The sequence below is a fragment of the Protopterus annectens genome, chromosome 13.part0 (assembly GCF_019279795.1).
Source record: "Protopterus annectens isolate FY-2018-M chromosome 13.part0, PAN1.0, whole genome shotgun sequence".
Classification (NCBI taxonomy): Eukaryota; Metazoa; Chordata; order Ceratodontiformes; family Protopteridae; genus Protopterus; species Protopterus annectens.
In genome coordinates this window covers 4,368,196-4,380,695 of record NC_056747.1, presented here as the reverse complement: position 1 = coordinate 4,380,695, position 12,500 = coordinate 4,368,196, and the positions used below count along the sequence as shown (strand labels likewise).

The window sequence follows — 12,500 nt, the reverse complement described above, 5'->3', positions numbered from 1 at the left end:
AGGGTGGGTTATTAGGAATGTAGGCGAGATGGATCCCAAACATCTGAAGTTATGGTGAGTACATAACTAAAAGATGTTATGTTATCCTATCTCGCCTACATTCTGAACTGATGGGACAACGTCCCTAGCGCCTAAATCCCGGGTGGCTCATTGGAAAACACTCCTGAGTACTGTGGAACCAAATGAAGCTCGTCCTCTAGATGCCACATCTAATTTGTAGTGGGAAATGAAGGTGTGCGGAGAAGACCATGTAGCCGCAGCACAAATGTCACTAATAGCAAGCTTAGAATGAAATGCTACCGAAGTAGACATAGCCCTTGTAGAATGAGCCTTGACAGAGGTGGTAAGCTCTTTGTTAGAATAAATATATGCTTGAGTAATACAGTCCCTGATCCATTTGGCAATAGTGACCTTTGTGACAGCGTTGCCCAATCTGTTATCTGCAAAGGATACAAACAACTGATCTGTTTTCCTTGTTTGTTTGGTCCTGTCTAAATAAAAACGTAACTGTCTGTGGACATCTAGTGTGTGGAATATGAACTCTGCTTTGTTAGAGTATTTTGGGAAAAAAACTGGAAGCTCTAACGATTGTTGTAAGCAGAAAGTAGAACAAACTTTAGGAACAAAGGAAGGATTTGGTCTGAGGGATACTCTGTCTTTATGAAAAACCAAGTACGGGGGTTTCACTGACAAAGCTTGAAGCTCTGAAACTCTTCTGGCAGAAGTAATCGCCACCAGAAAGGCTGTCTTCCATGATAGAAACTTTAGATCACATGTGGCTGCCGGTTCAAAGGGGAAAGAAGTCAAGGCGCGTAACACTATATCGAGATCCCATGAAGGTGCAGGATGAGAAATCGGAGGTCTTAATAGAGCAGCACCTTTCAAGAAGGTCTTACACAATCTGTTGCTCATTAAAGGTGGGTCTATGGATTCGTGAAAATTAGAAATTGCTGCCAGTTGTACTTTGATGGTAGAAACTTAAGAGCCTTGATTGAAAAGAGAGGTCAGAAATTTTAGTACTTCTGACACGGGAATAGAAATGGGGTCCAGGCCCCGGAGTTGAGCCCAAATAACAAACCTTTTCCATTTGCTAGAATACAGTTTCTTTGTAGCAGACTTATGGGCCGAAGATAATATGTGCACAACATCTGGATCCAATGCATGACTCCTGACTATTGTCGGAAGAGAAGCCAAGCCGTCAATTTTAAGGTGTGTAGGGATTGGTGGAATAGTCCGGACTGATGAACCAGTAGGTCTGGGACCTGGTCCAGGAATCATGGACCTTCCAGAGCATGTTTCCGAAGATAGGGGAACCACACTTGAAGAGGCCAGTAAGGAGCAATTAAGATCATTTTGCTCCCCAAGAGAGATGCCTTTTGAATCACCCTGGGGAGGAGAGGAACTGGAGGGAAGGCATAAAGCAAGCCGGTGGGCCAAGGATGGACTAAAACGTGCATGGGGCTCTTCCCCGGAGCCGGGATTAGGGAGAAGAATTCTTTGCACTTCGCATTCAGAGGAGTCGCGAAGAGGTCGCAACACGGAACTCCCCATTCGCAGAAAATCTGACTTGCCACTGTCATATTCAGAGACCATTCGTGCGGAGAGAGGATGGTTCTGCTCAATCTGTCGGCTATGACATTGGACTTGCCCGGAATGTGAGTAGCCACTAGGAAGCGGTTGGTCGAGACTGCCCATTCCCAAACTCTCATGGCTTCTCTGCAAAGAGGATAGGATCTGGTCTCTCCCTGTTTGTTCAGGTATCAGACAACTGACATGTTGTCTGAGTGAACAGCGATTACGCCCTGAGGGAGATAATCATGAAGGGCTTGAAGGGACAGGAGTACTGCCCTCATTTCTAGGATGTTGATATGAAGAAGAGTCTCTTCCGGGTGCCATTTGCCTTGGACTGACCTGCCCAGGGAATGCCCCCCACCCCATCTGGGAGGCGTCCGTGGTCAAAGTGGCGCGGAGGAGGAAGAACAAAGGGTCGTCCCTGATCCAAATTGGAGGGCACTAGCCACCAGCGAAGGTCCCGTTTGCAAGATTCCGTGATCCATATGAGGTGACTGAGAGGGAGTTCCTGAAAGGACCACTGAGCTGAAAGAAGCCACTGGAGGATTCTCATGTGCAACCTTGCCAAGGGGACTAGAAGAACCGTGGCAGACATGGATCCCAATAGCTGCAGGACCATTCTGGCTGGGGGCTTTGGACCTGGGAAGTAAGGCTCGAACTTGATTTTGTATGGTTTGAATTCTGTCCATAGGTAGATAGACCCGCATTTGGTTTGAGTCTATCTCTACCCCTATGAATCTTATTCGTTGAGATGGCCGCAACACAGACTTTGGCCAATTGAAGGGTTTTTTTCCGGGGGGGAAAATTTTCCCTTTTTTGGGAAAAAAACCAAAAAAAATTTGGCAACCCAACCCCTTGTTTTAATTTTTTTTTTTTAAAAACCAATTGGGGTTAAAAAAAGGTTTTTTTGTTTCCAAAAAGAGGGGGAAACAAACGGGGGGGGATTCGGCCCCCTTTATGCTTAAAACCCTTTAATTGCGGGCTTTTTTATGGGAACCCCCTAAGTTGGTCGATTCTCAAAATGCAACTTGGTTATATAACATTGTTAGATGTTTCAAGGCATGAAACAACAGGATTCGACCTTCTGATATCCTCTCTGATCGCCAAGGAAGGGGGGAAGGAGGGTGGGTTATGTTAGAATGTATGCAGGCGTGATGGATCCCAAACATCTGAAGTTATGGTGAGTACATAACCAAAAGATGTTATGTTATCCTATCTCGCCTGTTATTCTGAACTGATGGGACAACGCCCTAAGCCCTAAATCCCGCTGGTGGCTCATTGAAAACACTTGAGTACTGTGGGAACCAAATGAAGCTCGGTCCTCTAGATGCCACATCTAATTTGTAGGGAAATGAAGTGCAAAAGGAGAAGACCATGTAGCCAGCTTGAGCACAAAATGTCACTAATAGCAAGCTTAGAATGAAATGCTACCAAGTAGACATAGCCCTTGTAGAATGAGCCTGACAGAGGTGGTAAGCTCTTTGTTAGAATAAATATATGCTTGAGTAATACAGTCCCCTGATCCATTTGGCAATAGTGACCTTTGTGACAGCGCTGCTCCAATCTGTTATCTGCAAAAGGATACAAACAACTGATCTGTTTTCCTTGTTTGTTTGGTCCTGTCTAAATAAAAACGTAACTGTCTGTGGACATCTAGTGTGTAGAATATGAACTCTGATTTGTTAGAGTATTTTGGGAAAAAAACTGGAAGCTCTAACGATTGTTGTAAGCAGAAAGTAGAACAAACTTTAGGAACAAAGGAAGGATTTGGTCTGAGTGGATACTCTGTCTTTATGAAAACCAAGTAACGGGGTTTCACTGACAAAGCTTGAAGCTCTGGAAACTCTTCTGGCAGAAGTATTATCGCCACCAGAAAGGCTGTCTTCCATGATAGAAACTTTAGATCACATGTGGCTGCCGGGTTCAAAGGGGAAAGAAGTCATAGTAGCGCAGAACACTATATCGAGATCCCATGAAGGTGCAGGATGAGAAATCGAGGTCTTAATAGAGCAGCACCTTTCAAGAAGGTCTTACACAATCTGTTGCTCATTAAAGGTGGGTCTATGGATTCGCGTGAAAATTAGAAATTGCTTGCCAGTTGTACTTTTGATGGTAGAAACTGAAGAGCCTTGATTAAAAGAGAGGTCAGAAATTTTAGTACTTCTGACACGAATACCTGAAATGGGGTCCACAGGCCCCGAGTTGAGCCTCCAAATAACAAACCTTTCCATTTAAGCATAGAATACAGTTTCTTTGTAGCAGACCCTTATGGGCGAAGATAATATGTGCACAACATCTGGATCCAATGCATGACTCCTGACTATTGTCGTGGAAGAGGAGAAGCCAAGCCAAGTCAATTTTAAGGTGTGTAGGGATTGGTGAATAGTCCGGACTGATGAACCAGTAGGTCTGGGACCTGGTCCAGGAATCATGGACCTTCCAGAGCATGTTTCGAAGATAGGGGAACCACTAACTTGAAGAGGCCAGTAAGGAGCAATTAAGATCATTTTTGCTCCCCAAGAGAGAGATGCCTTTGAATCACCCTGGGGAGGAGAGAGAACTGAGGGAAGGCATAAAGCAAGCCGGTGGAGGCCAAGGATGGACTAAAAAGGCAGGTATGGGCTCTTCCCGGAGCCGGGATTAGAGAAGAATTTTGCACTTAGCAGATTCAGAGGAGGTCGCCAAGAGGTCGCAACACGGAACTCCCCATTCGCAGAAAAAATCTGACTTGCCACTGTCATATTCCAGAAAGAGACCATTCGTGCATGGAGAGAGGATGGTTCTGCTCAATCTATCGGCTATGACATTGGACTTGCCCGAATGTGAGTAGCCACTAGGGAAGCGGTTGGTCGAGACTGCCCATTCCCAAACTCTCATGGCTTCTCTGCAAAAGAGGATAGGATCTGGTCCCTCCCTGTTTTAGCCTTCAGGTATCAGACAACTGACATGTTGTCTGAGTGGGAACAGCGATTACGCCCCTGAGGGAGATAATCATGAAGGGCTTGAAGAGGACAGGAGTACTGCCCCTCATTTCTAGGATGTTGATATGAAGAAGAGTCTCTTCCTCGGTGCCATTTGCCTTGGACTGGACCTGCCCAGGGAATGCCCCCACCCCATCTGGGAGGCGTCCGGTGGTCAAAGTGGCCGCATTGGGAGGAGTGAAGAACAAAGGGTCGCCCTGATCCAAATTGGAGGCACTAGCCACGAGCGAAGGCCCCGCTTCCAAGATTCCGTGATCCATATGAGGTGACTGGAGAGGAGTTCCCAGCGACCACTGAGCTGAAAAGAAGCCACTGGAGGATTCCCTATGTGCAGTCCTTGCCAAGGGGTTCTAGAAGGCAAGTGAGCAGACATGGTGGATCCCAGCCAGCTGCAGGACCATTCTGGCTGGGGGCTTTGGACCTGGGAAGTAAGGCTCGAACTTGATTTTGTATGGTTTGAATTCTGTCCATAGGTAGATAGACCCGCATTTGGTTTGAGTCTATCTCTACCTCTATGAATCTTATTCGCTGAGATGGTCGCAACACAGACTTTGGCCAATTGAAGGTGATTCCAAGGAATTGCCCAGTAAGATAGTGGCTTGTAGGCTCCGAGAAGTAGATGCTTGGAGGTGGCAGTTAGAGCCAGTCGCCTAGATAATGAAACACCTGGAATCCTAGACTTTCAGGTGAGCAGTCACTACTGCCAAGCACTTGGTGAACACCCTGGGGGCTGTGGTGAGACCAAAGGGCAGCGCGGAACTGAAAATGACTGTCTCCTAGGCTGAAGCGAGATGTCTCCTGGACGCTTGATGCACCATGATATGATAATAAGCGTCCTTGAGATCTATGGAGCACATCCAAACACCCTTCTCCAGCAATGGGAGAATGGTTTGTAGAGTGACCATTCGAACTTGGACTTTCTGACTGAACGGTTTAGGATGCTTAGGTCCAAAATGGGCCTCAAGTCCCCAGTTTTTTTGGCACCAAAAGAATCTTGAGTAAGTCCCTAATCCGATCTGTTCTGGGGACCGTTGGATGACTCCTTTTGCAGCAGCTTTGAAACTTCTGAGGCTGCGGTATCCCGCTGACTGGGTGGCGGGTCCGGGATTTTTTGGACTGAGGGATGGGGTGAGAGAATGGGATGGAGTAACCTCCGGCGATAATCCGGCACCCATCGGTCCTGAGTGATCCTTCCCAGAGCTTCCAGGTGCTTGAGAACGACCCCCGACTGGCCCGAGCAGCACAGCCGGGCAATCCCTCAGGGACTATGAAAGGCTGAAGAGCCACGAAAGGACTCGCGGTCTCCAGTGTTGCGAGGGCCTCTGCCGCCTCTGGGATGGCGTCTTCTGGATGAATTTCCACCTCCTCTGCCTCTGGAAGGGGAACCTTCCTGCTGAGAGGGGTAAGGCTTCTGAGATCTACGGAACCACATTTTCCCTCCTCTTTTAGCCTTGGGATAAGGCCGAAAGGGAGTGGAAAATCGTGCCCCTACAGCAGTAAGAGTCTTACCCTCCTGTTCACAGCGGGTTAGTGTGTCTTTTACCTTGGGTCCAAACAGAGAGGACCCATCAAAGGGGCCGTCGGCAAATGAAGACTTAAAGGCCTCCGCGAAATGACACAGGCGGAGCCAGGCTTGTCTCCGTAGAGCAATGCCTGTACCATAGCCTACGCCTTCGCCGCATACGAAATGAGCCTCATGGACGAGTTCGAAATGGACGACATTGTAGGCAGCTGAGAGCCAACTGTCTGGGCCAGCTCCTCAGGCAGGTTACCCAAGAGGGTATCGGATAGCTCCTTAATCAGATCCCTCTGAAATCTGGTAAAGTGCGTCAGGTAGTTCAAGGACCTCAGTGTAAAGGCCGCTGAACTAAGGGTGCACTTTCGCATCGATCCATGCTCCTAGACTCCTTATTAGGAGGATGGACGGACGTAGAAGCCTCTGCTACATCTTGCTGGGTAGCAGATGCCACCACCAAAGCATCTACAGCCACACCTTTAGTAAGGAACTCTCTATCAGGGGCGCCGAGAGAAATTTGTTCGGACGAGCAGGCACCGGTTCCACAGAGTCTGGGTGTTCACGCCCGACAGATCAAATCCAAGAGCTCGTCAAGGGCGGAGACACCCAGGAGGCGGAGGAGCTGAGCCCAAGGCCTTCAGGAACACCACTCATCAGCAGAGGGAGGTTTGGACTGCCAGCCACCTCGCTGTTTTTAGGGCTTCCAGGATGTCTGCAAAGGAGACATCATCCGAGGACGACAGGGGACCCTCTGCATCATCGAGATCGGTGTCGGATGTCAAAGACTCATCAGGAGTCAACGTGCTTCCTCTTGCACGACCTTTTCCTGGGGGTTCTTCCGAAGAGGCTGAAGGACCTCCAGGAGGGAGAAACCCCAGCGGGGTAACCTGAGGCTCGGGGCCCGGGCTGTCTAAGACAGGGGACTGCCAATGTCCCAGTCTTCGTATGCAGGAGGTAGCTGGGAAACCGTGGAGGTAGCCAAGGAAGACTGGCTAAAGCGCTCCTCATAGCCCTGAAGGCGGGACCACCAGAATCATGGGAGGTCCCACCTCCGTGGTCACGACAGTGGACGGTACTCCCGCCGCCGACGCACTCAAGAGGGAGACTTGGGACCCGAGAGCATCAATCCCAAGCCTCCAGGGCCAAAGGAAGAAGTCCGTGTACTGAACTCCGACCCAACAGCCGGAGTTGGAGCAAGGGTCGGCCCGACCCTAACACCTCCACAGGTTCCACCAGCACCGCTCCAACGGTGCCGGCTGTTGGAGGAGGAACCATAGGGAGTGGACCATCGGCTCGAAGCCAAAATGGGCTGGAGCCAAACAAGCTTTTGGAACACCGGAGACTGGAAGAGTCGAAGGAGCACCCTGTCGATGTCCGAATCAGACATCTTGGATGACCTAGAGGATACCGATCGGGCCCGAACCGATTTCCCCATTGGCTCCGAAGGGCTCGGGGACCGGCTCCGAAAGGACTCAACAACTATCGGCTCCGAGGAAGGTTCCAAGGAAATTTCCCTCGGTGCCGATAAGGACTTCGGCTCCGAGGGGGAAGAGTCTGAGCCGGTAACCCTGATCGGCTCCAATATCAGTGCAGCCGATGAGGGTGACCAGCCTCTCAATGCCCCAGACCTCGGCTCCGAAACCAGAAGGGTCGAGGCTGGAGGCATCGAGGCAGACCGTTCTGACCTCGGCTCCGAAGTCCGTGGAGCCAATGGAGAAGTCTGCTTGGATTTTTTTGCAGTCGGTTCCGACTGACTGGTCGGAGCCGATGCTTTCTTCTTTTTAGAAGGAGACGAAGAGGAAGATAAAGCCTCCTCGAAGGAAGGCTTGATTAATCCCTTGAGGATTAATTTGTTTTTCCTCTCCTGGAGGACTCTAGAAGAGAACACGTGGCACACACTACACGACTTTTGTAAATGCTTAGCACCTAAGCAATAGACGCACGAGGCGTGGTCGTCCGTTATAGACATTTTAAAACCACACATCAAGCATTTCTTAAACCCGGAGGGTTTGTGTTCTTTCGACATAACTGCTTTGCCAAAGAACCACTATATGTGAAAACAACACTAAACTTTTAGTAAAAGACAGTTCAATACAACAACTTTAACAAAAATTATATATATATATTTAAAATTTTTTTTTTTTTTTTTTAAACACTACCAGTAAACAGACAAAAAAAAAAAGGAGTGAAAGATAGAGAGAGAGTCAAGACCCTCTAACTTAAACGGGTACTTGACCCAAGAAATTAAACAAGCAGCAAAGTAACAGGGGAAGGCCCCTCTAACTAAAACGGGAAACCTTCCCTGACTAAAAAAATCACAAATTTACTAACACAAATTCACCAAACACACTAATATAACAACAATATCTGTTAAAACAGCTTTTGGGTTCAAAGAAGGAAATTTGTGACAGGAAAAGCCTAATAACTAGTACTTAGCCCAGCCAATGTTGAGACCACGTCTAAGCTTGATAGCGGCAAACGAGATCTGGGGGATTAGTGGTGGTGCATCCTGGGATAAAGATAGCTCAGCCAATTAGAGGCCTCGCTCTATAGCATAAGCGTGCCGAGGGATCGGCTCCGAACGCATCAGTTCAGAATGTAGGCGAGATAGGATCACATAACATCTTTTGTTCTGACCTATTAGAATAATTTGGGAAGAAAACAGGAAGCTCAATGGTTTGATTCAAATTTGCCAATGAAGCTACTTTGGGCAAAAAGGACGGGTTAGTATGCAAGGACACCCTGTCTTTATGAAATACTAGATAAGGGGGTCGACTACACAGAGCATGAAGTTCAGAGACTCTTCTAGCTGAGGTGATAGCTACTAAAAAGAGTGTCTTCCACGAAAGTAATTTTATAGAACATGAAGCCGCAGGTTCAAAGGGGGGAAGAATTAAGGATGCTAGAACCAAATTGAGATCCCATTGAGGAGGAGGATCTCTGATGGGTGGTTTGAGCAGAAAGACTCCCTTTAAAAAGGCCTTGCATAGTTTGTGAGACATAATAGAGGACTCTGAGACTCCAACATGAAAGTTCGAAATCACAGCCAATTGAACTCTAATGGTAGATGGGGACGAACCTGCATGGAAAAGTTCGGCTAGAAAGTCTAGAACTGTTTGAATAGAAGCAGTAAAAGGATCTATGTTCTTTGACTGCGCCCAATAAACGTTCCACTTTATGATAAATCTTCCGAGTGGAAGATTTATGAGAGGCAATCAAGATATCTCTAACTGAGTGAGATATCAAAGGAAGCCTGGCTAAGGTCGGAATTGGAGGAACCACGCTGTGAGGTTCAGAGAGGGAAGGGAGTGGTGCAACTGACCCGACTGATGGGTCAAGAGGTCTGGAACTGGGTCCAAATGCCAGGGTTGTTCCAACAGATAACGGTGGAGAAAGGGGAACCAAACTTGTCGAGGCCAGTAAGGGGCAATGAGGATCATAGAAGCTTCCTGAGCGATGGCTTTCTGTATCAGCTGGGATATCAGTGGGAAGGGAGGAAAGGCATACAGAAGTCCCCGGGGCCAAACGTGTACTAGAGCGTCTCTGCTGGGATGGCCTGGTTGGGGAAAGAGGGTGAAAAAATCGTCGCACTTGCTGTTTTGGGGAGTAGCGAAAAGGTCGCAACAAGGCCTGCCCCACTTTCGAAAAATTTTTCCCACACTGCATTGTTTAGAGACCACTCGTGAGGCATGAGAATAGCTCTGCTCAATTTGTCTGCAAACACATTGGACTTCCCGGGGATGTGCGTTGCTAGCAGAAATCGCCCATTGCCACAGTCTGAGTGCTTCTCGACATAGGGGGTAAGATCTGGTTCCGCCTTGTTTGTTTATGTACCACACAACAGACATGTTGTCTGTTTGGATTGCTATAGTTCCCTTGGGAAGAGAGTCTTGTAGGGCTTGCAACGCTAGAAGCACTGCTCTCATCTCTAGGACGTTTATGTGCAAGTATTTTGGCACCAACGGTTGCCACATGCCCTGGACTGTCCTGCCCTGGAAATACCCCCCCACCCGATCAGGGAGGCGTCTGTTGTCACTGTAGCAACCGGAGGGGGAGGGACGAAAGGTCTTCCTAGGAGGAGCTGAGGGGATGTGATCCACCAAGAGAGATGGCTCTTGCACGATTGAGGTATCCGAATAGGATGGGACATCGGGAGGCTTTGGTAAGACCATTGTGTGAACAGCATCCATTGCAAAATCCTCATATGGAAGCGAGCTAATGGTAGGAGAGGGATGGCCGCCGCCATGATCCCCAAGACTTTCAGGATCTGTCTGGCTTTGACCTTGTTGCTCTGCAAGAGAAGAAAGACCTGTTTGTGTATGTCTGCTATTCTCTGCTCTGTGAGTCTGGCTGACATCTTGATTGTGTCTAGATTTGTGCCTATGAAGGTAATAACACGACAAAAGAAGGCTTACAAGACAACAGACTTTTCGTAGTTTATTGAAATGCCTAGCGCCTGACATGTGCGAAGGGTGTAGTCTCTGGCGAGGAGTAAAAGATGCTTGGTGGGGGCTGTAAGGAGCCAGTCGTCTAAATAAGGAAACAACTGGAATCCTTGTCGCCCTCAGATGAGAGGTTACCACTGCCATGCATTTGGTAGACACTCAGGGGCTGTAGTGAGACCAAAGGGCAGGGCTTTCCTGAATTATTGAAAATGACTGGTTCCCAGCCTGAAGCGGAGGGAATCTCCTGAGCCGTCGACTCATTCTGATGTGATAGTACGCATCCTGGAGATCTATAGAGCACATCCAGCTGTCCCGCCCCAAAAGGGAAGAATGGACTGCATGCGTGACCATCCGGAATTTTGTTTTCTTGATAAACTTGTTCGGGTTGCTGAGATCCAGAATGGGTCTCCAGTCCCCTGTTTCTTTGGAACCAAAAGGAATTTGAGCAGGTTCCGGATCCTACTTGGTCTGCTGGCACTGGTTGAATGGCTCTTTTGTGAGCAGCTTTAAAATTTCTAATGCTGCTTGCTCCCCTTTGACTTCAGGTGGAACGCCTGGAAGGGATTGTTTTGGACAGCCGGAATGAAAAGGAAAGGAATTCTGTAGCCTTCGTAATGATAGACTGTACCCACTTGTCTTGGAGTTAGGATAGCCAGGCTTTTGGGTACAGTGACAACCTTCCCGACTGCCTCCGAAGGTGTGACAGTCGGCAACACCTCAGGAATGTTGAAAGGGCTTGTCGGGAAAAGGATTCTCGACTGCCCTGATCTCTCACGAGCCCCTCTGCCTCTGGATGACGGCTACCATTGTTGTTCCCCTCTGCCTCTAGAGGAATCGACTTCTGTGCGTCAGGGTGCAAGAGTCTCCTTGAGATTGTTTACGGAACCACATATTTCCCTTCTGACCTTTGGGGTAAGGTCTAGAAGGAGTAGAAAAACTGACTCCGACGGCAGAAAGAGTTTTGCCATCAGTCTCGCAGACCTAGTTAGGGTTTCGCTTCACTCTGAGGACCAAAGAGGGATGATCCATCAAAGCGGGGAATTAGTGAAGGACGCCATAAAAGGGCCTGCAAAGTTACAATCCAGGCGTGCCTCACGCAAGGGGCTACACCTGTACATGCCGGGCCTACTTGCTCCATCTGCCGATATGAAAGGAGGCGCATGGAGGAGTTGGTTATAGAATTAAGGGTAGCCAGCTTGAGAGTTCATCCTATCCTGAAAACCACGCAGCTGTTGGGTCCTTCAACATTTCACTCGCTTCCTGAGTAAAGTCCTCTGAAGTCGCAGTAAAATGACACAGGTAATTCAGCCGATCTTCATTGTAAAGGTCGCTGGACGAGAACATCCGGCTTCCTGTACCTGTCCATCGACCTATAGACTCCTTGTTAGAGAATGAACAGGCACCGAAGCGATCAGCTAACTCCCTTCTTTGGTAGTCAAGTAGCCACCACCATAGCATCAACAGAGATGCCTTTTGGTCAGAAATTCTTTATCCTTGGGGGCCGTGGATGAACTTTGAAGGTCTCTGTGTGGGTGGGTTCCACTGAGTCAGGAACCGCCCAAGCCTTCTTTGCCACCACTTGCATAAGGGGGGTCAAAGGGAGGACATCCAGGAGGTGGAAGGGCGAGCGCTAAACGCCTTCAAGGTACAACTGATTCATCCCTCTGAAGTGGTTGAGGGAGCTGGCCAACCCTCTGTTTTAAGAGATTTCAAGGATGTCTGCAAAGGAGACATCTTTCAGAGGGGGAACGAGGGGAACCCTTCTGTGAACTCTTCAAATCAGTGTCAGGAGGTGACAGACTCAGGGAGTGAATAAAGCTTCAAGATACACTGCCTCTTCCTAGGGGCCTCCTACATGGTCAGGAGAGGCCTCGAAGAGAGAGGGAGATCCCACAGGGAAACTTGAGGAGCTGGCTCTCTACGGTCGTCGGGATGCAGAGAGTGAGCGCTCTAAAATCACCGGAGGCACTAAAGGGGAGGGGCAGA

General features: G+C 48.6%; 1 protein-coding gene across 1 annotated transcript in view; it reads right to left on the bottom strand.

Moving 5' to 3' along the window:
• The window catches only part of AP3D1 (adaptor related protein complex 3 subunit delta 1), a 3,080,434-nt gene that overhangs the window by 491,298 nt on the left and 2,576,636 nt on the right, over positions 1-12,500 (bottom strand). The gene's annotated exons all lie outside the window — the stretch shown is intronic.